Source organism: Ambystoma mexicanum, chromosome 2p (assembly GCF_040938575.1).
Source record: "Ambystoma mexicanum isolate Mex_15411 chromosome 2p, UKY_AmexF1_1, whole genome shotgun sequence".
In the NCBI taxonomy this organism is placed as follows: Eukaryota; Metazoa; Chordata; class Amphibia; order Caudata; family Ambystomatidae; genus Ambystoma; species Ambystoma mexicanum.
In genome coordinates, this window is record NC_090923.1 from 511,556,820 (window position 1) to 511,582,928 (window position 26,109).

The 26,109-nt window shown below is 43.1% G+C and overlaps 1 protein-coding gene across 4 annotated transcripts in view; it reads right to left on the reverse strand.

The window, feature by feature from the left end:
- The window catches only part of HRH1 (histamine receptor H1), a 1,870,597-nt gene that overhangs the window by 90,917 nt on the left and 1,753,571 nt on the right, over positions 1 to 26,109 (reverse strand). For all 4 annotated transcript variants that reach the window (XM_069643929.1, XM_069643927.1, XM_069643928.1 and 1 more), the window contains one exon: positions 17,714 to 17,780. The gene's annotated coding sequence lies outside the window, so the exon portion shown is untranslated. The remainder of the gene's footprint in view (positions 1 to 17,713; positions 17,781 to 26,109) is intronic.

Genomic DNA, 26,109 nt, shown 5'->3' on the forward strand with positions numbered 1-26,109 from the left:
CTGGCCGATAAGAACTCCTAATGGGCTGATCCTATTTATGTAAAGGGTTCTCGGGTTAACCCCTGTTGTAAATTAGCAGAATCAGAACTGCGTGGACTTTGTGGCCATGGAGCCAGCTCAGCTGCACTGCATGAACAGACTTAAACCTGGTCAGGTATCAAACATTGGAAGAATGGTCCCCCGGACCACTGCTGCTGAATGAGACAAGCCTTTTTGTGGCTGATGATAGTTGCACCCAACCTTGCAATACATTTCTCCAAGATGTTGGTGTTATGCATATTACCCAGATTTAAACATAATGATATCTATTGGCCTGCAGAAAAGGAAATTCAAGTGAAATCTGATTCGACTGGACCCCCTTAATTCCTCAGTGATTCAATAAGTTATAGGAACTTTTGACTCCATTTAAGAAGATTGATGATTTAATAAAACAAATATATATATATTACAAGTAATTTATGATTCTGAAAGGAAAAGATTCAAAGTAGCTCAGATATGTCCACTCCCTATTCTTCAAAAGATATTTTCTGTTTTGTCACCCAGGCTATTGCTCAGTCCCAAAAATATATGTGGCCTGTTTATTTAATTGTCATATTGGTCACAGTTCTGCATTTTTTCTGTTGCTGGTGTTACAAGCGAGTGAGCCCCAAAGAAACAGTACATATCCATATTTACAGCATGGTGAGTAATTTATTGAATAGCGTTTAACAGTTTGCAAGTGAAGAAGAAGAGACCTCTTACGAGGTTTTTGTTGTGATGGAATTTTACTGTCCATAATCAAACATATTGCTTTTCTATGCTTTACTACACTCTTACTACACTTTTTTCAGGCAGAGTGTAATAAAGGCTCCAGTTTAAGTGCCCGATTAGGGAGATCTCTTTCGATCCATGCTACCCAATCTATGAAAATATTAAAAAATCAGCGTGTTTATATTTTTATATATGTATATATTAGATGCATTGCATGTCCTGAAACACTTGTGTATGAGCGCAATATAAATAAAATATCATATCATATACTAGCCATGAAAGTACTGCAGCTATGATATTTCTGAATAAAGCAGCAGAGCCGGTAAAGTTGATGAGTGGTTGACATAGAAATGACACTGATCATAAAGCATTTCAGCTGTGGCACGAGGACATGTTCCGAATTATCACAATTAATTATATATTTATTTATTTATTTGTTTTTTGGTTTTAAAAGAAAAACCTTTACAAAAGAATAGTGCATTTCCTTAGATAAAATTACAATAGGATCTCGGAAACCAGGGAATAACTAGAATAACTGGGGGGGCCGAAGAATGTCAACCAGGAAGCTCAGTAGGCCGTGTCGTCTTTTGATACTTTGTTAGTATAGTAAGTTTCTCTGAGACTTTTACTATCGCTGCAGTGAGCATGATTTCCTGGCCGGAGATCAGTCTGTTCCAGAATGCATCTTGATTTAGACTCTCTTCTCTGCTTACAAATCTCCTCAGTAAAGACACTCTTGTGGCCCATGTGCCTTCGCACTCCAGCAGTAGATGTTTCAAAGTTTGGAGGTTCGAAGTTTTACAGATTTCGCAGAATTTTGTTGCCTTCTCTCCCTGGTTTCTTTGAGCCAGTATTTCTCCTGTGTAGGCTAGGTTCAGTCGCAGTCTGAGAAAGCTGTTTCTTATCTCACGATCTGGGAATTTTTCCTGGTAACGTGGCATGGTTCCAAGTTTCCTGTCTACTATCAAGAAGGAGTTTAGTGTTTTTAGGTTTCTGACTCCTGTGATTGTTTCGATCCAGTCAGCCATTTTTAGTTTTTTTTTTTACTTTCAAGGGGTTTTGTAGAAGGATTTCTGTTGGTAAATCAAGCTTATGCAGGATCTGTCCAATCTTTTCTTCTAGGCTTGATAGTTGGTTTGATTTTGCTTTCTTTAGGTGTTGGTTTATATCGAAAAAAAGAGTGGCCTTGCTGGCTGTGATTATATTACGATAGAGTGACAGGAGTTTCCACTCTGCATGGCAGCTCAATGAGGTCAAGCCTAGTTCGAACCTCAGACTGACTGACGATGTGCACATTGGTAGCGAAATGGACGATTTCCAAATAAGGCCCTCAATTTTGTTCCAATCGTAGTTCCACAGCAGAGGTTTTGCCTCCAATCCATAGAGGAAAACAGGAACTGCTTTGCCTACGTAGAATTTCTTGAGTGGTGACAATGAACATTTACAAAATTTTCCGTTTAAGTTTTTCATTTGCGCAATCATTTTCGAGGTCTTGTTGAGAATTGATGAGTTCACCTTGTTTGCAGTTGGATGGGCTAAGACTTCATATCCCAGGTATGTGAGCTCATCTACTCGGGGAATTTCCTCGTTGTCCAACACCCAGATCCTTGATGTTACCTTTTTTCTTGGATGTTTGAAAATCAGGACCTTGGATTTTAGTGGGTTGATTATTAGGCCATTTAACTTGGCATATTCATTGAGTTTGGATAAAAGATGTTGCAGTCCTAATGCTGATCCATCAAAAAGAACAAGATCATCCGCATAGGCCAGCCAGTGTAGTCTTCTGCTGTTAATCCTGGGACAGATGAGCGACGCCGAGGCCAGAAAGTCTCCAATGTCTGATAGAAATAGGTTGAAAAACAGTGGTGCACCCAAGCATCCTTGTCGTACCCCTTTAAGGACCTGGATTGCTTCTGATAGGTTTGCGACGTCATCCATCCTCACTCTAATCGTAGTATTTTTATGTAGTTCAACGAGCATAGCCAGCAGGGGGGCTGGAATTCCCCAGTTGTTCAGTTTCTGCCAGAGGAGTGATCTGTCCACCAGGTCAAATGCCTTGGACAGATCTACCCATGCCCCATACAGCGGCGAGCCTTCTTTCTCATTTGAGCTTTCGCTCAACAGGTTCAGTGTAAGGCCATTAAGGCTGGTAGAAAGACCCTTCCTGAAGCCTGTTTGGTGCAGGGGGAGAATCTCCTTTGAGTCCACCCATAGAGAAAGTTCCCTCAATAATATTCTCATGAATATTTTACTGTCTATATCCAAGAGGGCTATGGGTCGATAGCATGTTGGACTTAGCCTATCACCCCCTTTGAAGAATGGAATAATCACTGCGTTCTTCCACGACGGTGGAAAAGTTTTTTCCCTCAGGATTCCTTGAAAGAGATGAAATAGCATTTTTGACCAGAGTTTTGGCTGATTTTTTAACACCTGATATGTGAGGCCGTTCGGACCTGCTGCTTTCGAGGTAGAGGATGATGTTATGAGTTCTTCAATATCCTCTTCGGTAAATTCCAGAGACCAGGTGATGTTGCAGATGCTAATGTCTCTTGAGCCTGTTGCTTCGAAGTTCTTGGCCAGATGGTCTACCCACTTGTGTTCCGGCACTAAGTTGCAAAGAGAACTATTTTGGCCAGTTCCGAGTTGATTTAGAACTGCCCAAAAATTTCTGCAGTTATTTGTACTAAGAAGCAAAAGCATTCTCTCCCCATCCTCTTGTATTTTTAAATGTTTGTGATTCTTGGACCAGTTTCTATAAATTTGTTTGTTTTTTTTAAGTTTTTGAATACAGCCTAGAGGATCTTCTGCTCTGGTCTGTCTTATGCTTCGCAGTGTTTGTCGCAGAGTTCTTTTCCTTTTGAAAGTTTCCTCGTCGAAGTGATGGAGATGTGTCTGTTTCCCCACTATTTGTACTTCACTTGGTCGGCAAATGGACCATATAAACTTTCCGAATCTTTCTGGATGGCACTCTTCGGCCACTATTGAGGGATGAACTATTGCTAAATGATCATTCAAGTTTTCCCCCCCATGTTTGTACTTGACTACTTTCAGTTTCCCCTTAGAGCCCTCCAAGTCCTGTCTGATGCGTGGGTTTGTAGAACACTGAATTTCAGGAAAGTAGAGTTCCATCCTCGCGTGATCACTTCCCCCTTCCCAATCTAAGGTGAGATGATGTGGGTGCAGGGTAAGTGATGGTGAGGCGAAGATGTAGTCTATTATTGATTGCAACCTTCCCTGACGCCATGTTGGTCCGGGGTTGTCCGTACTGCTATCGTCTTCAGATATCATGTCGAGATCCCATGATTGAAAGAATTCCCACCATTGTTTACCTTTCTGTGTGGTACTGTGTTTAGGTGAGCTATTTCTCCTATTTCCTACACTAATGAGATCTGTGTTCAGTTCCCCTGCTACAACGATCTGTGCTCCTATGTGATTAAACTTGACCGTGGAGAATAGTTCATTTAGAGTTTCTATGTAGTCTCGGAGTTTGGAAATGGCTGGGTTCCAATAGATGTTTACCAGAATGAGATTGGCCCGGTAGTCGCTCTGTCCTGTCTCTGCTTTACAGGCCTGGATGCCCACTGGATTATTGCAGAGCGTAACCACATTTTTAATGGCGGAATTTTTGGTTGCTATTATCATTCCTCCTGCTGGTCTTCCTTTGGCTTTTTGAGAGGCCTTGAGGTTTTGCACTGTGAAGCCCTCTATCTCGATGGGGTTAGCTAACCATGTCTCCTGGAATAATAAGATATCATTGCGCTCTAAGAGGTCGTTTTTGAGTTGCTTTTTTTCAAAAAGCTTGGGCCTCTGGTGTTCCAGGAGACTAATCTAAGGCCCCTCCGACTAAAGACTGTTCTGCTCCTCGCCCAGTTTCTGGAGGATTTGCGAGATGATTTCTGGGAGTTTAGTTATCAGATCGTCTTTTAATCTGAGACCACTTGTTGCGTTGCTTTGGAGCCCTCTAGCAGTTCCGGCAGTACCCACAGCAGTGGGTGCGGATTCCTCTCCGGTCTGTTTATGCCACCGGTGATTTCCAGATATGCCTTCTTCCTCTGATTCATAAACCCAGAGCCCTTCTTTAGCCAGATCGTCTTTATTATTGATAAGCGCCTGTTGTGCCTTTCTTGAGGTAAGAGCTATCTCCACAAAGAATTTATCCTCCCTAAATGGGAAGGCTAGGTATTCAATGTCCTCTGAATCGAAAAGAAAGAGATTGTAATTCTTTTGAATTTCTGACAATAAGACGGATCTACAGAGTGATGTCTTTGTACTCTGATTCTCTAGTCTAAGCCACAATCTTGGGATTGTAAAGTTTGATGCCGCTACTTCCTCTTTTCCTGCAGTAGGGGTTTGTTGTTTTTTTTCGTTTTTCTCTCTTTCTCCATATTGAGGACACATTTCCAGGTTTTTAAATTTCCCGGACCCGTTCCAGCAGTCTACTTCACTGAATAAGAGGCTTGGTGATGTCACATCTTTGATGGCTGACACGGGAGATGTATTTTTTTCTTGTAATGCAGGAGCCTTTTTACCTGACGGTTTTAGGAAGATGGGGGCCATTTTTATAAATGCTTGCTTGGGCTCCCCGCTAAGTCCCTTTCTTGGTTCTTTATGTAAATTTTGTTTTAGAAATATTGGAGCAATCTTGATGTTTGTAGAGACCGGTGTACTTTTCTGGTTGTCGGAAGCTGCAGATAATGGAAATATAAGATCCGTTTGCATACCGAAGTTTGATGTTTGAACCTTGATTTTACTAGGACTCTCCCTGCCCGTTGAGCACGTCTTTTTGCCCTGGATTCTCTCAGGAGCACACTTGCTTACGAGGGCATCATGTACTTTTGATGTTTGTGAAGAGTTGGTTACTGGAGATGCAATAGCGATGGAATCAGCTGTCTTTTCAGCTGTGGGAGTAGTTAGATTTTTCAGGAATGTGTTTGTCCCTGCTTTCTTTTTTGCCTTGTTTTTCTGATTTTTGGGTTTCTTCGTTGTTCCACCTGAAGGTTGAGAAAAGGTAGCCTCTATTTGTTTGCCCCTTTTGTTCCTTTTGTGACATTTTTTCCTTCTCAATCTCTGTGGTGCCTCGATATTCTGATTTAAACTGTCGGTTTCCTTTTCTTCCTCCTCTTGGGTTTTTTGAGGGCTGTTGTTGATAACTTCTATATAGTCGATATCGACATTTGCCAGCCTTCGAAATTCTTCCAAGATTGAGTCTGACAGTGGTGTGTCATCGAAGAGATCTTTTGGCCCTTCTTCGTTTAGAGTCTTGTTCTGGTTTTGCAGTTTTTGAATTTCCGAGGGTATTATCTTTAAGAGTTCATGGGTGGTTGAATTACTTTTTGCCCCCTCCTTCAGTAGGCTTTGAATTTGGGCGATGTCTAGCCCCTGTTTGATGCCCTCTATTTGTGTTTCCTTTAGAATTGGAATCAGAATGCTATTCATGATATTGTTTACAGCAACCATAGATGATTCGTTTTTCGCAATTTCCTGCGACATTTCCAAGAGATGGCCTGCTTGTGTTTGCACCTCTGTTCTTAGGAGTTCGAACACTGAGACCAGAGAATTTAAAACATAGCTCAGGGCTGCCAGTGTGTTTTCAGATGCCATTGGAGGCCCTTCTGGTGAGATGGCCAATGGCTCTTCTTGTTGGCTATGGTTTCTCGGTGAGATTGCCCTGGTTCCTTGAGTTTTGTTTGTTGAGGTAGCGTTTGCTTCTGACCCCTCTGTAGGTGTATTTGTGACCGGGGTATTGGGTTTATGTGTTGATAATTGCCAGGTAGTGTCAATAATGTCCTCTAGGTCATTGGTACTCTTGTTCCTTTTCCTAGGGAAGTGATCGTTGATTCTTGTCTGGATTTTTTCAGTTGTCAGAGTGTACTCTAGCCCTCTTTTCCATATTTTTTGAATGTTAAGATTGGGGAATCTTCCCGCTGGAGTTTGTTGTGCGTCTATATGGGTTAGAGTCTCCTGTGAGGTTACTGGATCTGCGTCTGAGACAATAGATGCCCCCCTCCCTGGCTCGCACCCTGCCTCTAGGTAAGACCCATCTTGTACATCCATGTCTTCTTCAAGAGTTGAGCTGCGCAGTCTCATTACGGATGTTACAATTATTGTTTGATGGTGTTAGTGCGCGCAAGACGCGATAGTTATTTACCTGTTTGGTGCGCCTCAGACCGCCAAACAGCCGCACAACAGCCGATGGGCTTGTCTCCTGCCGGGCTTAACGCCGCGAGGGTGGTAAACTCCGTCCTTTGAGTCCGCCCCAGACCACGTGATCAGATCACGTGTCCAAACGAAGCCGCGCCTCCTCCAGGAAGCGCGTTGCAGTGGTCGTTGCTGGCAAGAGTCTGGGAGAGAACTCGCAGTGCCAGATAAGATGCAAAAGGTAGGTCCGCTTCCAATCTCAGCGCTTTTGTGACTGAGAATTTTGTGACTTATATATTTTTTAAACAGGTTTTGGAACTATTTTAAATCTTTAATTTGTGGCATTGCCATTCAAAATGGTTAATCTAATATGTTATTTTACTTATTTTTCTGTTATTTTTCATCTTGGCAGTTTTTACTATTTACAATTATAACAGTTAGGAACTTGGTTTTATGTACATCTTCAATTTACCTTCTACAGGTTTTCCTTTCTTTGTTACACCAGGCGTGTTATCTCAACCAACTAACCCTACAAGTATCTCTTCTTCCATCAACCTAATGCTTAAAGAGTTCTATAAAATGCATCAAATACCCTCAGGTGCCTATGTGCTGTAGAGGATGAGGCAGCAAGCACATCTCTGAATAGAGAAAAATAAATATTTAAGAGCTTGTCAAAAGAAATGTTTTGATGTGCTTCTGAAAGTTCTGCAAATTGGTCTCCTTTCGGAGTGCAACTGGGAGGGTGTTACAAAGTCTGGAAGCATTGACTGTATAAGAGTGACCACCATGTCTTCCTTTCAAAAATCTACGGATGATCAATTTCCTTTCTTGATTAGATTTTAGCGAGCAAGGGGGAGCGTATAAAGTAAACCTAGAAGCTAATGTATTAGAGTCAGATGAAGAAAGACTCTAATTAACCAAGCACATGCTCTTGAAGATGATTCTATTTTTAACAGGGAGCCAGTGCAGAGACTGCAGTGTTGAAGATGTTTAATTGAATGTTTAGGGGCTCCTAGGTATATGATATTATTGAAATCTACCCTGGATGAAACCAGAGCACTCATTATCTGCACTGCATGGATCATAACAGTGGCTAATGTGGTTTTGGAGCAATTGGTAGGATCTTTCTTCTGTAGAGCGGACTGGAGGGCTGTGGAGCAGACTGGAGTGCGTAGAATTGCGCGATTGACATGGAATGGTTTGGAATGCATGGAACGTCCGATGAGCATATAACCCACCATCTCACATCACTACGCTTACTCTCTTCTTTACACCACCACTCAACTAGAACACAGAGATGCTATGACACCATTCGGTATAACTGTTCTCCTACCAACATCTGCCTCATACTCCCCATCACTCTAACCAAACACTGCTGGTTACTCACCCCCCAGCCAGGCGTTCTCCTCAGGCCTAACGCAGCCACAATCGGTCTGGATAAATCCTGCCAGAACGAACACATACTCTTGACCTCTCAACACCCACACCTACCGCTAGGAAGCAGCTATTACATGAATATTGCAACAGCTGCACACATACCCGGTGCTCACACGCACCTTTGACTCTCTTTACTCTCTCTACTGACCTGAACTTCGGTTCCCAAGGGCGTTCAACCTACCAGCGCCTTCAGACCATACCAGTGGTATATATGGTGCTATATAAATGCAAAGTAACATAACATAACATTACAAATATTTGATTAGAAAAAGAGAGAAAAGGGATAGTATGTTCAAGCTTTTTAATCAGAAAGAAGCAAGATTTCGTAACGGATGCAATTTGGATGCCTAATGTCATAGGTGTACTGCCAAAATAATAATGATATACTTGATTCTTAACTGCTGACTTAGGTTCTGGGCAGTGCCCAAAAGATATGATATTATATGACATTATAGGTTATTTATAATGCCTTTAATACCCAGAGGTTTCTAAGCGCGGAACGGCGTTCAAACCTGTCTGGCTCCATGTCGTCTTGCTTCCAAGGCAAGCATGTTGCCGCTGAGCTATCCTCCTGAGACAAAGAGTCAGGCTAATAGGACAAGAATAGAAAATAAGGTCTCTCATTCACTATTAAAATCTCTATTTTATCAGGGTTGATTTGTGTTCATTTTGGTCCATCCATTGTTTAATAGATAGAAGACCGTCTCTGATTTTGACAGGCAAGGCATCAGGGTCTTCAGTGAGGTCAACCCGAATTTGAGTATCATCCGTCTAATTGAAGAACTTTAACCAGGATTGCTGCAAGATGTCCATCAATGGAGGGATATATATATATTGAAAATGTTTGGTGACAAGGCCGACCCTTGGACTCCACAGGGCAAAGAGGAAAAGTGGGAATAAAATGGACCAATTATGATTTGTTGACCCCTAATTGTACGAAAGGAGCAAATCCATTTAAGAGCAGTACACTGGATGCAAAGCTCATGATGATGAGTGATGAGAGCTGGTGTAGGTTCTACTGGCATAATAGACACAACCTCGAACTATCACCACAAGATAATGATACCTGGTCAAAATTAGCTTTGACTGCACATCTCTATCACGCCGCTTTTCCAAACAACGAGTTGGTGGCAGATCTCTCTCCGCTGCAGGGGTCTCCCTCTGTAACAGCCTTCCTGCCCCCCTGAAACTTGAGGAGAACCATCTCCGGTTCCTGAAGCACCTCAAAACCTTCCTCTTCGCCTCCGCTTTCTCTCCCCCTCTCCCCTGCTAAAGTTACTAAACTGCACTGAATCTGCAACTGGGCCAATCACCTTCTCGGTCCTTGGCCCAGCCACTCTACCCTGCACTGCCTCCATGGCACCCCCTGCACTACTTTAATAATAATAATACTTTAATGTGATACAGATTGAAAGTAATTCAAACTTTACACATATTACAAATTACATAGAAAAATAAGCTCTTTACAAATATGAAAATAAATATATACATCAATACATAGTTCCTTTACAAACATCAAAATTACTTCAAAGAGAAAGCAAAGTAAAATACAAAATGCTATATAGCCAGTTATCCTTGGCTACATGTTAGCACACACATTGTGATGGTTATGCAGGAGTTATACACCCCTACCAGAGACATCATGCCTCTATACCCATTAGCTGTGTAGGAGAAGAATTACCTCTTGCCGATCAGAGTCACTCGAATATTAATAAAACCTTCCTGTTAGGACATTTTAAATCAAGGCGCCCATAACTTTTTCGATCTGTAGCCATACATTATACAATGCAATATAAAGATGCATGTTAGAAGTATTAGTACAATAAAGCCAGAATTGTCTTTCACATATAGTTTGCAGGTCGTGCACAAATTCCCCAAGATATTTGGTAATTGAGGGTCCCAATACAGAGCACTCGGTTAGTAGATGCTTGGCGGTCTCCAGGCATTCAGGGAGGTTACATAAACGACATACTCGCTCAGCAGTAGAGATCTTTTTCCTGGCTCCTAAATTATACAAAGTCGGTAATTGCTCCAAGCGGAATAGAGTAATAAACCGTCTGAGCCTTATGGAGGGGCAGAGGTACAAATAGGCTTGAGGTTTCATAAAATTATAGAGTCTATATTTAACAAAAGCACATGACTATAAACTACTCAAGTGTGAGAAGTTCTCCAACCAGTCCCAGAGGTCTACCTTTTTACCAAGCGCTGTTAAAACGTCCTGGGAAACAGTTGCCCCTCTATGAGTCCAACCTATGTCTCTGAGAAATTTGATCATATCTTTCTGGAGGGGGGAAGTGGTATCCTTTTTACTCACTTCTTGATGTATGATAGCCAATAACGGGTTAGGAGAACTGCTCTTCATCTTGAGATAGAAGCCCGCCCTCTTTTTAAGTACCAGTGCTTTGAGTGAAGGAAGACCCAGCTCAAGCCTAATCAGGGCCATAGGGACACTTGGAGGTAATCCCAGAATACATCGCCAAAATTTTCCCTCCATCACTTCCAACCAGGCCAGGTCGAATGAAGTAAGGGCTTCTAGCCCATACGTAATCATGGGCGCAAACACTTGAATGTATAAGTGTCTCGTCCCCCATAGGGTAAAACCGGCCTGCTTGCAGGTGAATGACGCAATTAAGGCTGTTACTTGCTGCGCCCTAGTTATTCGCCCATGTCTGCACAGGGAATAATCGCCCAGAGGTTCAATTTCAACACCTAGATACCGATAGGAAGGGGAATATAGTATATTGTTATTATACACCCAGAGCTCAACTTGGGATACTCTTTTCTTCGTAAATCTGATCACCTTTGTCTTGTCTAGGTTGATCGACAAACCATTGATCTTAGCATATTCCCATAGAGTCACCGCAGAGCGCCTAATACCAGCTATAGTGTTATCAAAGATGACCAGGTCGTCTGCATATGCTAAGACTGTGAACGGTGCTTCCCCCATTTTGGGTGGGCAGTTATTTGCCTCGGCCAGTGCAAATGGGATATCATAAACGTATAGATTATACACTAGGGGTGCTGTTACACATCCCTGTTTTACCCCCCTGTTCTGTCTCACCTGTCTAGTCATAGTGCCCTCTTGGTTTAATCTGAGGCACACCGTGGTATTATAATGTAACTGTCTTAGATAGTGGAGGAGACCTGGTGGACAACCCATTGCTTCTAGCTTAGTCCACAGCCTAACTCTTGGGATGGAGTCAAAGGCAGCCTTGAAGTCAATGTATAGTGCATAGGGCGGGGGCTGTCCCTTGCTAAGCGCCCGCGTTCGGAGCGTATCCATCACCCACAGATTGTGCGTGGTAGAGAAGCCACGGCGAAAACCACATTGGAATTTGCTAAGAATGCTGGTGTGTTCTACCCAATTCTGCAGCTCCATAAGCAAAAGTGCTGAAAAAAGTTTTCCCGTGGTATCAAGCATGGAGAGGAGCCTATAGTTATTTGGATCCATGCGGCTACCCTTTTTGAACACCGGCACCAATATAGCCGTTTGCCATGAGCGGGGAGTCGTCCCCTGGGCTAAGACCTTTTTGAAAAGTATAGAGAGGAGGTGTGCCCAAAAAGCAGAGTGGTTCTTAATAACTGCATTGGCCAACCCATTGGGGCCAGGAGCTCTGGAAGCTTTCAAGGTGGCTATTTTATTAAATATGGCCTCTTCCGAGACATCAAGGGGCGGAGGAAAGGGAACCTTCGCTACTGATGTAATTGGATCATCCACCTCTCCAGAATTACGATCTAATACAAATTTTACCCATGTTTCCTCACCAATGGGGTTATCTAAGTGGCCCTTGACCTTCTCTCTGTTCTCATTTAATAGTAGCCATATATTACGCGAGTTTCCAGAGCAAATGGTTTTAACAAGCTTTTGATTTCTGATATTCCTCTCTATTGTTCTAATGTTCCTAATACAAGCTCTGTATTTATTTTTGGCTTTTCTGACTTTGTCGTAATAGGTGGCTCCCACTATATGCAAGTGCTTAAGACCCCGCAACTCTGCTCTTAGCCCTCTCTTGGCGTCACATATACCCTTATTATAAGGGGGAGTAGAACCTCCCAGTTTTATCATGTGACTTTTTTTTATGGTGGCATGGAGACCCGAGAATCCCAGGATCCATTCTTCTATTTCATTTGCGGTCATCTGTTCGAAATGAGGAAGAGACCCCTGGGCGGGAGATGAAAGTGCTTCTGTAGCCACTCTAATGTTTCTCTCCGACCATACTATTCTGGATCCTGCGCAATTAGTTTGAATATTGCCAATGTTCAAATGAGTGGCGGAGGGGAGAGGGAGACGGAGAGAGCAAAGAAGTAACGCATGGTCGCTCCAATTATTGGGTATAACCCTCATGTCAGTAACTATGGACTGCATTTCGGGGCACATAAATATATAGTCCAAAGTGCTAAATGATGTGCCATTGGACCATGTGTGTTTCCCTAGGCCGGTCACCTAATGTTCGACCATTAATCATGGTTAATTCCCAGGTCTCAAACAGTTATAACCACCCTAACCCTTCGCTCTCCCTTTTCCCATGAGACATCAAGCATATTTCGCTCAGGACGGGGTTAGGAGAAACCAGTTGATCGCCCCTCATATGGCAATTAAAATACCCCATAACCACTACTGCTAAATTACCAGACCTTTGTGTCCAAGATGACAATAACTCATGAATAGCCTCTTGTAGTGGTTCTCTTGACAACGCTCCAGGGGGATTATAGAGGTTAATCAATAAGAATCTACTTTGCCCATTTTCATTTGGATAGTCCACCTCAACCGCCAAAAGGTAATCAGCGGCTTTGGACTGAATCTTCCGAGAGTTGACCGTCCCCGTGAGTAAACCCCCATATGGGCGACCCTTGTCCCCTCTTTTGGCAAGTGACTGATATACTACAAAACCATCCAGCAATAGTGGATTCAGTGTCCATGTTTCCTGGAGACATATGCAACTATGCTTAGACAGCAAGTCCACTGATCCCTCTGGCCTCAGGAGATGGACAAAGCCTCGACAGTTCCACGAAATAAGAGAAAAGCTTCAATGGTTCTGTGTGATTCGCGGGAGAGCTTCCAACAATGTTTTAAGAGCTTGCTGTATTTCAGTCATCGCCGAATTTTCCAGTGCCACCAGATTGGCCAAGGGGGCTTGTATATCAGTGGTCTCAGTGGTCTCAGTTTCCTCATTTGAGTCCCTCTCCTGTGGATCAACATCAATGGCAATATCTACCGCTATCAGTTCTTCTTTAAATTTTCTAATCATTTGTGCAGAAGCCAAGAAAGTACAATGTATGGCAGAGACATGGGAGTTAGGGACCTGTAGGGGTTCAATAAACAAGAAGTCATCAGATTTCATAACTCGAAGTTGAAGAATATAGTGGAGTCTAGTTAAAAATTCTGATCGCGACAACCAGGGATTTTTTCCACTAGGATAGAGGTTCTTGATGTAGCAGATGTGACTCAGATTACATTCCTCATCTGAGCTTCTTTTGTACGGGCCGTGTTGGCTCAGGTGTTTCTCCTGTTCCGCCTGGCCCTATGGGATCTTCAGGAAATAATGTAGCACTGTAGTCTAGGTCTTGCTCAGAGTCCACCCGTGAGACTTCATCTAGATCCACCACACTAGACTTCTCTCCCGGTACTAGCCAGTCTGACAAAGGCCCCTTTGCTTTTATAGCTCGAGCTGCAGCTCGTGCCATTCTTTTTCTGGCTTTTTTAGAGCGAGATTCCGGGGCTGATTGAGGTCTCACGATAGGGAGTGGGGCGTTCGTTGATACTTTCTTATTTTTGAGTGCCCTTTTGGCTAGTCTACGTTGTTGTCGTGTGGGAAAGGTCCCAGGACTTTGTGCAATCTCTTGATCTTCTACATTTGCTACTGAAAGTTCCTCAACTAGGGCGTTGTCCTTAGGGACAGGATGCTCGGCAGCTTCTTCAATAATCTTATCCGGCTCTTCCATCTCTTCCACAATATGAATTGCATCCGAAAGGTTCGCTTCCACCTCGTCACGAGGGAAGTCCTTAAGCTCCAATGCCCTCGTAATGGTGTTAGTATTTGTCAATATACGCCCTGACATTTGCAAGAGTATTTTAAGTGCAAATTGTAAAGAGGCTACTGACGATTGGAGCTTGGTTATTGCCGTAATTTTGGCGTGCGGGCTGTTATCCTCTTCAACCTCGTTTTCAGGGCCATCCTCCATGGAGGCCATCGCTAGATTTGGAGAAGCAGATAGGTGACCACAACTGGCCTCATAATTAAATACCTCCAATGTTGTACTGATGCTTTCTTTTTGATGAGTTAAATTGTTAGCTGCCCTCTGTGGATTCTGCGATGCCATACCTCTCTGAATACTCAGACAGAGGTCAAGTAATGAGTTGTTATCAATATCCTCAAAATTCGTGGAATTTAGTGAGATGCTGCCATTAATGCCTGGTACAGCTGTTTCCTCATTTATTGTTGAATTTATTTCCGGTGGTGGATTCACACCATAAAAGTCTGTAATAGCTCCTTGTGCCACAGGCACTGGATTTATTGAATTCTTCTTGCATTTTTTGCCTTTCTTATTGTTCTCCTTGCCTTCTTTCAATGGTGGTGTCTTGCCTTTCCGCAAGTTGTAATTCGACTGGGGAACTCTTTTCCCCCGCTGCATGTCCACAACGTGACAACACAATCCGTAGGAAATTTCTTTGTCAGAGTCCTACTTCAATGATAGCAGTACTACTCGGTGCACCACCCCAGAACGGTCACTTCCAGGACCAATGCTGGGTGTGTCGACGGTCAGTACAGTTCACGTGCCAACTGCCCTGTACCCCTCCAATTCCCCACACACCCCTACTGTCTGTTTTCCAGTACCCTAGGGGAACGGTTATCAGGGATATCAGGGATACTAACCCCACCTGATCCCACCTCCACACTCCCACTCCTCGCTGTCACTCCTGCTCTGGTCTCGCTGTTCTCCCGGCCGGTGCAACGACAGCGCAGTGGTGAGTGGGTAGGTCAGAGAGGGTGGGTGTGGGGTACCGGCGGGATACCTGAGGCCAAATACAGTAGGCCACTAATTGGTGTTTTACAGGTCAGCTATGCAGAGAGCCTCCTTTCCTCCTTGCCTCCCTGTATCAAGCCGCACCTCGCTTTCCACTAAACACACAGTGAGGCCGCTTCCGACACAAACACTCAGATAGCCAGGACAAATGGTGTTCATGAGGTACGTGGTTGGAACAACGGGCGGTGCACTAAAACACTCGGGCACCGCAGGAAGTTGGGGGCACTACTGGGGGCTAGAGGCAGGAAGCTACAACACACGCCTCCACTAAGCACCTCAACAGCAGTCCTAGCCCTAGGTCTGGACCAGGACACGGACCACTAGCCCAGCACCTAGCCCAGCACCTGCGTTCAACACCCACCGCTGCCGAGCAACACAGTCATACACTCTCACTCTGTATCCTGTCTGTATCCTTACAGCCCCTCCTTCCCAGCACTTATCTGCACTTACTCGCACTGCCACTGGCTGGCCCTTGTTACTTTCCTGTATGCTATTACTCTGTACTGCACTTTCCCCTCTCCCTTTCCCCTTGCACTTCTCCCTTTCCCCTCCTCCCTTGCACTTGCGCGATCTGAATGACACCTGGCCTAGTCGGATCGTTGTATGTCTCCCCTTGTTTCCCCCCCCTGCCTCGTCACGCCTTGAAACACTTGTGTATAGGCCCGTTATAAATACCATATCATATCATATCATATCATATCATTGAAACGTGAGACGAAAAGATAAAGGATAATGGAATTCAGTGGTGCTTTGTTACACAGTTTGGTCCCAAAAACCATTGCTAAAATCAGAGGTTTTATGCCAAATATTGGTAAAAATGTAATTGCTGGTCTAGGTAAGCATTCACACCCTGATGAGGGGTAATGTCAGACATTATATGTCTGGAAGCTTGACTTAACAAAGCAAGGGCTGTTAAAAAGTTTATAGAGCCCCTAAACCCTGTCATATTCCCCTGGGCATGCTAAAGCTTTTAGCTCCTGTCTAGGTCTTTGCCCACCCCAGAAAAATAGAGAAAAGCCAAAAAGATGTATGCACCTTTTCCATGGGACACATTGGTATGACATTGGTTGCATGTGGAAAGTCATGCTGACACAGGGAATGAGAGAAGTGAAGCCAGGGAGGCTCACGCAGCAAGGAGAAGCAAGGAAAGGCACACCTGAGCAGAGTAGCAATACCTGGAGCAGCATCAAAAGTTCAAAATGGTGCTGCAGCCTGGAGAGACCTAATAGACCATTCTGATTGGTGGCTGCACCCAATGTTCTGAAAATGATGCTAATACTAATTCTCGAATGAACACGTGCTGAATCTTACGCCATACTGTAGGCAAAAGCTACTCCGCAGTTTTATGTTTGTTGGTGAATTATGACTTAATAAACGAAGGTGCAAAAACAAGGATGTGCAGATCAGATGGATTCTAGCTCCATTTGTTGGGCCTCATCCCCTTCAGTTTTGTTGTTTCCCTTTGTTCTGGCACAACAGGCAGACACATGATGGAATCAAAACGCTGAGTAACTACGACCAGTTATGACTAATTCAAAACATTTTCATCCAACAAAGTTTACCTAAGTGGCAACGGTATGCACAGATGTACACCAGTGCAACCTGTCCCTCGAGTCCAAAGGTACACCTCATTGTTGATGCACAGTGAAGACGAAACATTTTTAGGGTTGATTGTCCACTAAGCCGTTGGGTATGGACTTCCCTTATTGTGGTGGGTTCAAATATGGTTTACATTTGGTGTCTCGCCTTCTGTAATAGCATGGCAGGCAAACATGAGGGGGAGGTCCGGGCAATTGCCCATGGCTCTGATCGGTTAACTGTTTTTTCATCCTTCGCTCTTCAATGTTGCAAATTAAATGGTTTAATTCGTGGCTTTTAGATAGTGTTATTGAGTCACTGCATTTGTCAGCAGCAAAATAAATATATGCAGCTGATCATGAAATGCATTAGCAAAAAGTATGCTAACAATAGATTGTTATACTCCATTTACTAGATATGAAATTCAGTACAGAATTTCTGTTTACTGAAAGCTTCCTGTGACCCACATTTTGACTTCTCTTAGAAATCACTAGGATCCTGACCTACGTGTTGTGAAAGCCTAGCCCCCTGAAATGTCCAAAGATCAGTTCATGGACATATTTTCCTTTTAATCCTATACTTTTATGTTCTGCTTAATTCACACTGTAGCAGTTATGAAATAGATTTCTGAAAATGACAAAGGGAAAATATTGATGGAGACAAATCTTCTTTAAAATGTTTGCTAGTGTCTTGAGATTGGGTCTGATGGCTCTTACATTTGTTAAAGCAATGCTCTCCTCTGAATACTCACTGGTGCTGAAAAAAAGAGATTAAGATACTATACCTGTATTCGTAAATTATTCGAGTGTAGGGATTTCCATTGCATCCATCGGATCCACGCACACATTCTCCTGCAAAAAAAGGAAACAAACTGATAAATTGCACCTTGGAATGGATGCCACTGAAATTGATGAGGCCAATAACCATATTGCATTTTACATCAATGATTTGCACTACCTCTAAGAGAATCTGCTACTCTCTATCTCAAAGCCGTTCCTCTCTTCTTTCTTCCTCATCTAATTCTGAGTGCATATGGTTTGTACCACCTATTAATGTACAGCACGGTGGCGAAATCAATTCATAAATCAATACATACTAATACAAACATACAGTGAATGGAACCTAATTTAGTTGGGCACTTTGTCATTTTCTAACCGGGTGTGACTTGGTAATTTCATGTGTTGGCTCACCAATATTACTGATAACAAAACATTTATTTATTCAAATTGGGGGATATTGGCATGAGCAAGATTGTATGATGTAAGTTGGAAAGTGATGGGGGCCATTTCTCCACTTCAGTAACTCCATCAATCGCTGGATTTTTTCTATACCCCATTATTTACTCTCCAGTACTGCCCTGCAGTATCCTGACCAGATGCTTCAAGTCTGCCCCTCTACCGCAGCAACCACGAAGAGTAGATTGTGTGTGTGTTTCCACACATTTATTTTTTTTTAATTCTTTTTTTTATTCAAAATGCTTTTGGATAATGAATATGACCTTTTGCATGTACAAAACAATTTAAAACACACTACAATAAAACAAGAATAAAAACATACATGTCATTTCACATAAGTAATTTCATTTCAAATTACCACAGCATCCAAATACATACACATAACATACTAGCTTGTGCAAGTTTTCCATACAAGTAACCACATTTCAGACTTCTCATGATATCATCCCATGAGTATAGTTAAAGTAAGAACGTCTCGTTTTAGTAGTGGCAGTATTTTATCCCAAATGTGCATTGCAGCCGCTGCAATTACTAAAGACTCATCACTCATTATAGTTGCCCAGAATGTGTATTTTTCTTTACTTTCGGTAGACACACAAAACCTATTGCAGCTATCTAAGTAGTATCGATGTACAAACGTACAGCTTGTCAGTATGTGATGACTGGTTAACATTTATTGGCTGCATAATCGGCATAACCTATGTTCTAAAGGTATACTTATCCAGGCCCCTGTATATTCCAGGATTGGTAACACATTTAACAGTAGGTACAGGATAAAGCGCCACCATTGTTGTGTACATATTTCTGTTAGGTAACTGCGTGGTCTCATCAGTATAAAACCCTGTGACCTAAATTCTTGATATCGTCTTTTACTTGTTAAGCTATCGGCAGTCCTTACCCAGTCCCAGCTAAGCGACTGTATCTTCACAATAGCCAGCACTGTTCATATCCGCTATCTCTAAACCAATGTTTGTCAGATGATCTTGAACCGTATTTATCGAATCAAGTTGTGCCAAATTTCTCTTTCGAAAGCACACATGCGCGGCAAACATGGGCAACATACTGGCTGAAGATTGCGTCTGCTTGGATTGTTTTATATTCATTAGCAATTTGCATCGACCAAGCTGCCACCTCGTATAAAGGGACAACTCCAATCTTAAAGCTCCGACTGGTACTCCTACTGGGAGGTTTAGCAGAAATCTCAATATTTTTCCATCTAGGGTGTCAAGCCATCCCACCTGCTTTTCCGTAAGTATTTCAGTCCCATCCAAAATACATGGCAAAAATGACTTTAGATAGACCTCTAAAAGGCCCTGTACAGAGCTACCACTACCTCTGTTTATCTAGCCCTTTACTACCTGCCATCTACGAGTGTCTTTCAGTGTTATATACATCTTTTATTTTGCGGGACTCGGGCATCATAAAACGCAATCCCAAATATAAGTAGTTATCCACTACTTCCAACTTTACCTCACCAATATGCCACCTATACCCAGAAGTATGGCGTCCTTTAACCTGCAGTTGTACAACCTTGGTTTTGCTATGATTAATCCATAGTTGATTCACCTCCGCGCATTGGGCCAGTGTGTCCATGGATCACTGCAGACCCACCGGAGTATGGTACAACAAGACCGTTTCATCTGCATATGCGATTGATGGCACTGCCCTCGCACCAATTCGTGTCGGGAAACTGCCACACACAGTCAATGCCTCACCCATGTCCGCCACATAGAGGTTAAAGAAGTGGGGTGCCAAAACAAACCCCTGCGTGAGTCCTATATTTGCGCGCATGGGCGCAGTGACTGCACCTTCTTGGGACAATCTAAGACAAACTGTAGCATCAGTGTAGAGTATTCTAATACAGTGCAACAAATGTTTATTGATACCCCAGCCTTCGAGTTTGGTCCAGAAAATTGATGTTACAACACATTTGAAGGCTGTTGTATAATCAACAAAACAGGTACAGTGCCCTGTCCTGGCCCCCCAAAACATCTGCTGCCAACAGAGTGCCCACATAGTGCCTGAGCAGCCTTTTCTGAAACTAAGCTGCAGGGGTCTCAATAACCTTTTTTTCTCAGCGCAGCTGGTTAACATCTGCAGCAGGATGGTGGCAACAACCTTGTATCCAACATTGAGAACAGCCTAAAATTGCGTGTCTGGGCACAATCTCATTTATTATAGACTAGTATCAATATGGAATTACACCAGCTCAAGTATAGCCCCACAGCTATAATATCGGCATACATGGCATTTAAGAATATCGCCCAATAATAAGGACTATTCCTTAGGACGACTTTCGATAAGCTGTCTGGTCCTGGGGCACGAGAGGGTTTCAACTTAAGTAGTATGTTGAATTTTTCCTCCTCACTGGTCTGAACCATATAATTCACTTGCTAGCCTGGAGTTTTTTACTGATACCAGTAAATAGCGCCTTGGTTAACGCCAGGGTCGGAATGAGGCCCATAGACTTGCACAGCATAACAGTAGTGAATATACAGTCTTAACACTAAGAGTATCTTCCCCTCGTCCAAGCCACTACTTCAAGAAGGTTCTCATTTGTGCTCAGAACGAGTGGCTCCAATTGAAAGTTACGTAGTAATTCTGTCCATCTATGTCCCTTTTGGAGTGACTCATAGATATGTTGTGTAAATACAGGAATGGATCCTTCAGTTGACACCAGACCATCATCGATCCACCATTCATTCTCTACTGAAATGCAGTGTGCATTAATGTCTCCTGATACCAGGATTTCCCTGCTTGGGTTTTTTTTTTCTTTCCATACTAGCAGGTGCTTTTCTACACACACTCACAGTTACTTAGTACCACCACCTTCAGGCAGATCATATATATTCACAACTAATATGCTCTTGTTAACTTTCAACAGGCTACTAAGCTCCATACGAAAACAGCCAGTACAGTCCATATCTAAATCATATCATTTCGCATTTAGATGATTTTTCACCACGATACATAGCCCCCCGCACCTCCTTAGGTTTTCCTATATTAGATTGGGTTGCCGGTAGAACAAATATCTGATACCTGTCCATCTGTATGGTAGTCAATAGCCAGGTTTCCTGCAGTATAAAGATTTCAACAGAGTTCAAGGCATCTGTGCCCTCAGCATAGAAGGTAAAAGATCTGCAACCTCGAGTGATCGAGGAAAGTACTTAAAGGCTTATATCAAACTCAGGTAGTCAACCGCTGGGCCTTCTAGCACTGGAATCTAATTTCTAGTTGTCTGCATCTGTAACAGAGTCCTTGCCTTTTCCCAGTTTACAACTTGCTTTTTTATTCCTCCAAGGATCCCCCTGGCTGGTTGTCCCTTTTTACCTTCCGTAGTATATAGTGGTGTCCTGAATCTACCCTCTTTGTATCACTCTGTTGTACCTCTATGATAAAAACCATGGCCCGCAATTCCTCGGCTGAAGATAATAATGTTTCTACTACAAGCAGACTTACAAATGTAACTACTACTTTCTCTGGCTATACAGTGAGGGCAGTTTCACTTTTTTAATGTCCTGCAGCACCAGGAGTCTCAGAGCACCAACACACGATGGAACAAGTGCATTAAATTGCCTCTATTAAGAAAAGGGCTATTACTTGTTGGTTCCAATTCTTCAATATGTATGCTGAGTGAAATACTCTTCATCACCTTAAGCTTAGTTTCTCGTATGTCAGGGGCATAATACCTAGTGACGCACTCGTGATCCTTGAATTTCTCAATTCCCAATGGCCTAGTTTGAGCAGACATTATTTGCGGCTGCAGATTATGGTCTCAGAGATAACTTACAATTTCTAAAGAGCTTTGATCAGGGAGGTCGGGGAGAGAGGATGGTACTTGAGCGCATCCAACCTGCTTGGGACAATTCAATCGAATTCCAGCAGTAACCTGCCATTTCTGGTTTCAAATGCTCAACCCCCTCTCTTGTTCACCTCCCTTGTTTCCATTTCCTTCCTCACCTGCATTTGCCATTGTGTCCATTTCTGGAAACTGGAGCCATTTATCTAACTCTCCAGTCTGACCATATACCGTCTGTTGTTTATGTTTGCTTATGGGCAAACCCTGTGGCTCCGCATTAACCTTCCCAACCGGCAATCTGTGGGTAATAATTGCCAATGATCCCGCTTTTACTGGTGTCTTTGTTGGTAACTTATTCTTAAGTGCTGCTGTTTCGGTAGTCTTCTGATTACATTTTATTTTCTCATAATATTTCCAAAGGTACAAGGGGCACTGTTACAAAACTTGTAATTTGTTGTATTTCTGGGTTATCCCTCAGGCAGCTATAATCAAGGAGAACTGATTGTTGTCGTTTCGCCGGGCCATCAGATATTATAGAGGGTGGCGAATCTAACATACTGGATTCTTATTCTGAATTCCCAGTAGCATTGCGATGGTATCTTTCAGGGATGCCGTCTTTAATTTGCTCCAGCTCCTTGCCACTTTTCATCAAAATTATGTTCCCCACTCTAGCCAATATTTGCTTCATGGTCTTCTGCTCATTTGCCATAGACGAGCACAGCCCAAAAATTGCATCAACGTTTATCGCCACAGTATTCAAACTTGGGTTAAAACTTGCTTGACGCTGGTCTGTAAAATCATCTGAAGTGTCAGTGGTGTTATCAATAGTAGTAGGCACTGATACATCCAACACAGTTGGGCAATAGCTACCAGATTGGGGGTAGATGAAAGATTTGTACTTAGTATTTGTGTCAGAATCATTGAATTTGCCTCCAGTCCTCCCATCAATGCTCTACACAAGTGCAGACACATGCTTAATAGCGAATTATTGTAGTCTATGTTTGTCGTTGAAATGGGTGAAACTGCAAGTGCTGCTGGACATGAAGGCGGTACTAGCATGACTATTGGGAAAAAAATTGTGATCCTTTCACTTTGTACACGAGACTTGCTACCAATTTGTTTCCTTCTTGCTGCATTGGTTCTTTCAAAGTTATTCACATTTGTGCTATTCGACATTCCAGTCTCAAGTCCCACATTTGTTGTTCTGATGCTATTTTCATTTAGAGTTGTCTTTGCCTTTTCCCGTGGAGGTGGATCAATAGCCAGTAATGTGTTTGTCATGCTCCGAGTTTCGGTCATGACCCCCTCCTGTACTCGCTTGTTTATTTCTTAATGTATGTAACTGTTGCTTATTGCGACTGCATAACACGTGCACTCTGGGTCACGGATGTTTTATGTTTCTTTGCTTATTTACTGCAGGCTCCAGATTGATCAGTTTTTCTCAGCACCGTCGTGTAGTGCTCGGTGTCCAGCGACGCTGTAGCAAAATGTTTAGTGAAGCCGAAATGGGAGCCCGACTTCCAGCTTCCAAATTCCCAATTGTCCAAACACTCCCAACACACTACTTCACTCACCGTGCCACACTCTGCGCCGGTGCCGAGTATTTGGATTGATGGTAGTTCCTCCTCCAAGTCAGTAGCTGCGTAAAGTTTGCTGCCAACACTGCCTTCTCCCAACACACGGCTTCACACACTGCGCTACGCTCTGCGCCAGTATTGAGTATTTGGAGTGATGATAGCTCCTCCTCCAAGTCAATAGCCACAAAGAAAACACTCCAGGAGCTACGTAAAGCTTGCTGCTAACACTACCTTCTCCAACACACTGCGCTTGCACACATTTATGATAAAACCAACAACACCTATAGAGGCAATGACTGAAAAACAAAGGTTTTGCATGATAGAACCTTTTTTCCTAGTTTGGTCATTTAACAAGATACAGAATAGGGGTCCCAATAAAGTGAATGACCATATGATGAAAGCTATTTTTATGAGTACTGACAATATACAGTAGTGTAGGTACTTAAAACCTGACATATAGATTAAGGCTGCATGTTAGTAGTATAGGGGAACTAGCTAAGGCTGTTGAAGGTCATCATTAGTATCCACTCGCACACTTACAATGTTGGAACTCTCCTACGTTGCCAAAGGTTGCAGGGAAACTGGACCTATTGTTGCTTCACCTGTCAAAAATATGCACCCTGTGTTGATCATAAAAACACACATAACAACAAAGGTTATTGGGTCCAGCCTCCTTATTGTTCAGTGTATCAGTATTAGGTTATAGTGCTAGGCAGGCTTCTTGTTCTACTGCACAGGAAACGTAGGAGACTAACAATGTCCCAGCAACACCGTCCCTCCAAGGGAGCCAGTATCCCGCTAACTGGGTATGGTGCTTAGCTCCCTTTGTGCTTTCATTCTCAATATGAGGATTATAGCGGCTAGAAATCTTCTTTCTATACTTTTCACTCTCCAGGGTATAGTTCCCAGGACAATTTGCATCCGCTTTTCATTCACAGGGTTACAACATTCACCACACACTGCTCCCAACTTGCTCTTCACTCTATATCCAGGTGAATATTGTCTCAGTGTGTGTATGTGTGTATGTATGTATGTATGTATGTATGTATGTATGTATGTATGTATGTATGTATGTATGTATGTATGTCTGAAGCAAAAACCTAGCTTGCAAGCAACACAGCAATGTACCAAGGAGACACACCTAGGTGGTTACATGTAGAGTGCAGGGGTAGCAGAGAAGCTGGAATGGGTAGGGGGTGCTATGTATTCAACCTTCACACAATACCTACAGAGATATCATTACGGGTCCAGCGGTAACTGTGCCGGTAAAACTGGCAGGTTGCTGCCAGATCCGTAAACAGTTACCAGGACTTGGCTTGCCAGTAACACCAGGGTATTACAACCCTGGTGGCTGGAAAGTCAGGCGCTGGTAAAATGCTCTTCCCCATTCCCATAGAGTCCCATAGGACATATGGGAATGGGGAGCACGGAAATACTGGCACCGGTAATAATGTAGCCAGTGCTTCAGTGAAAGTATGTGGGCGGGTGCCAGTACGCACAGAAGGTCAGACCTGCCGGGCGGAAGGGCACCTGCCCACCAGACTTGTATTTGCCGGCCCGGAAACAATGGTGCCGGTAAGCTTACCCGCACCATTGTTTCCGGACTGGCAAGGTTGCAATGAGGCCCATAGTGCCTGCATAGCTGCACCCAGTGATATAGAACACAGCTAGCATTGCCTCTAACAATGTGCCTTCAAGGATGTAGTGTCACATTCTCCTCTCACCTTGTGATGTGCCAACTGTTGTTTGAAGGAGAAAGCACAAGCATGCTATGCAACTCTCACTGTGCCATCCAGAGATAGACCTCCCAACTTGCTCTATAGCTGGCACAGTGTTCTTAGAGATATAGCACCCAGCTCATTATACTGCTCTAACTGCTCAGTTTCGGGATATAGTGCACATCTTGCTTTACAGCTTACACAGTTTCCCCAGCAATGCAGGTTCAAGTCTTAGGGTATTTGCCAAGACTCGATGAAACTAAGCTCTAAACAGAAACCAACAGATTCTACACAGGGCAGATCATGACAAGCAGACAGCTGATGTTTTTGGTAAGATGGTCAAGCCATGTGAAATGTCCATATTGAAAAGAAAAAGACATGGGAAGGAATGGTAGATTGTCCAACCAAATGCCAGGAAATATGCTGTGGCACTGAGCAAGAGCCATCTTCTATTCAATACAGAGTTTTGTTCCTGCCTCTTCCAGTATTTCCATCCAGTACACTTTGTATATACGTGTACTTTACCCAGGCACATTCTTGAAGTGAGCTACCAAAAACATGCGTCTTGATTTTTATGGAACCAATGTATTTTTTGCAAGGACCATATTTGGCAAATCACCCTTATTTGTGTGGATGTAACTTCATTTCGACTCATTTCCACTCTCCCAAAAAGTGGAATCACCCTCTCGTCAACCCTTTATCCTTCTCCAAAGATATGTGTATCTCCAGTGACTTACACTGTACTACACCAACTGTAATTCATGACATTATCATATGTATGTCTATATTCTTTAGCACAACAAGCTGCCCGTACCCTAGACCTTGTACTAGAAGACATCTCGGAGGTGGCA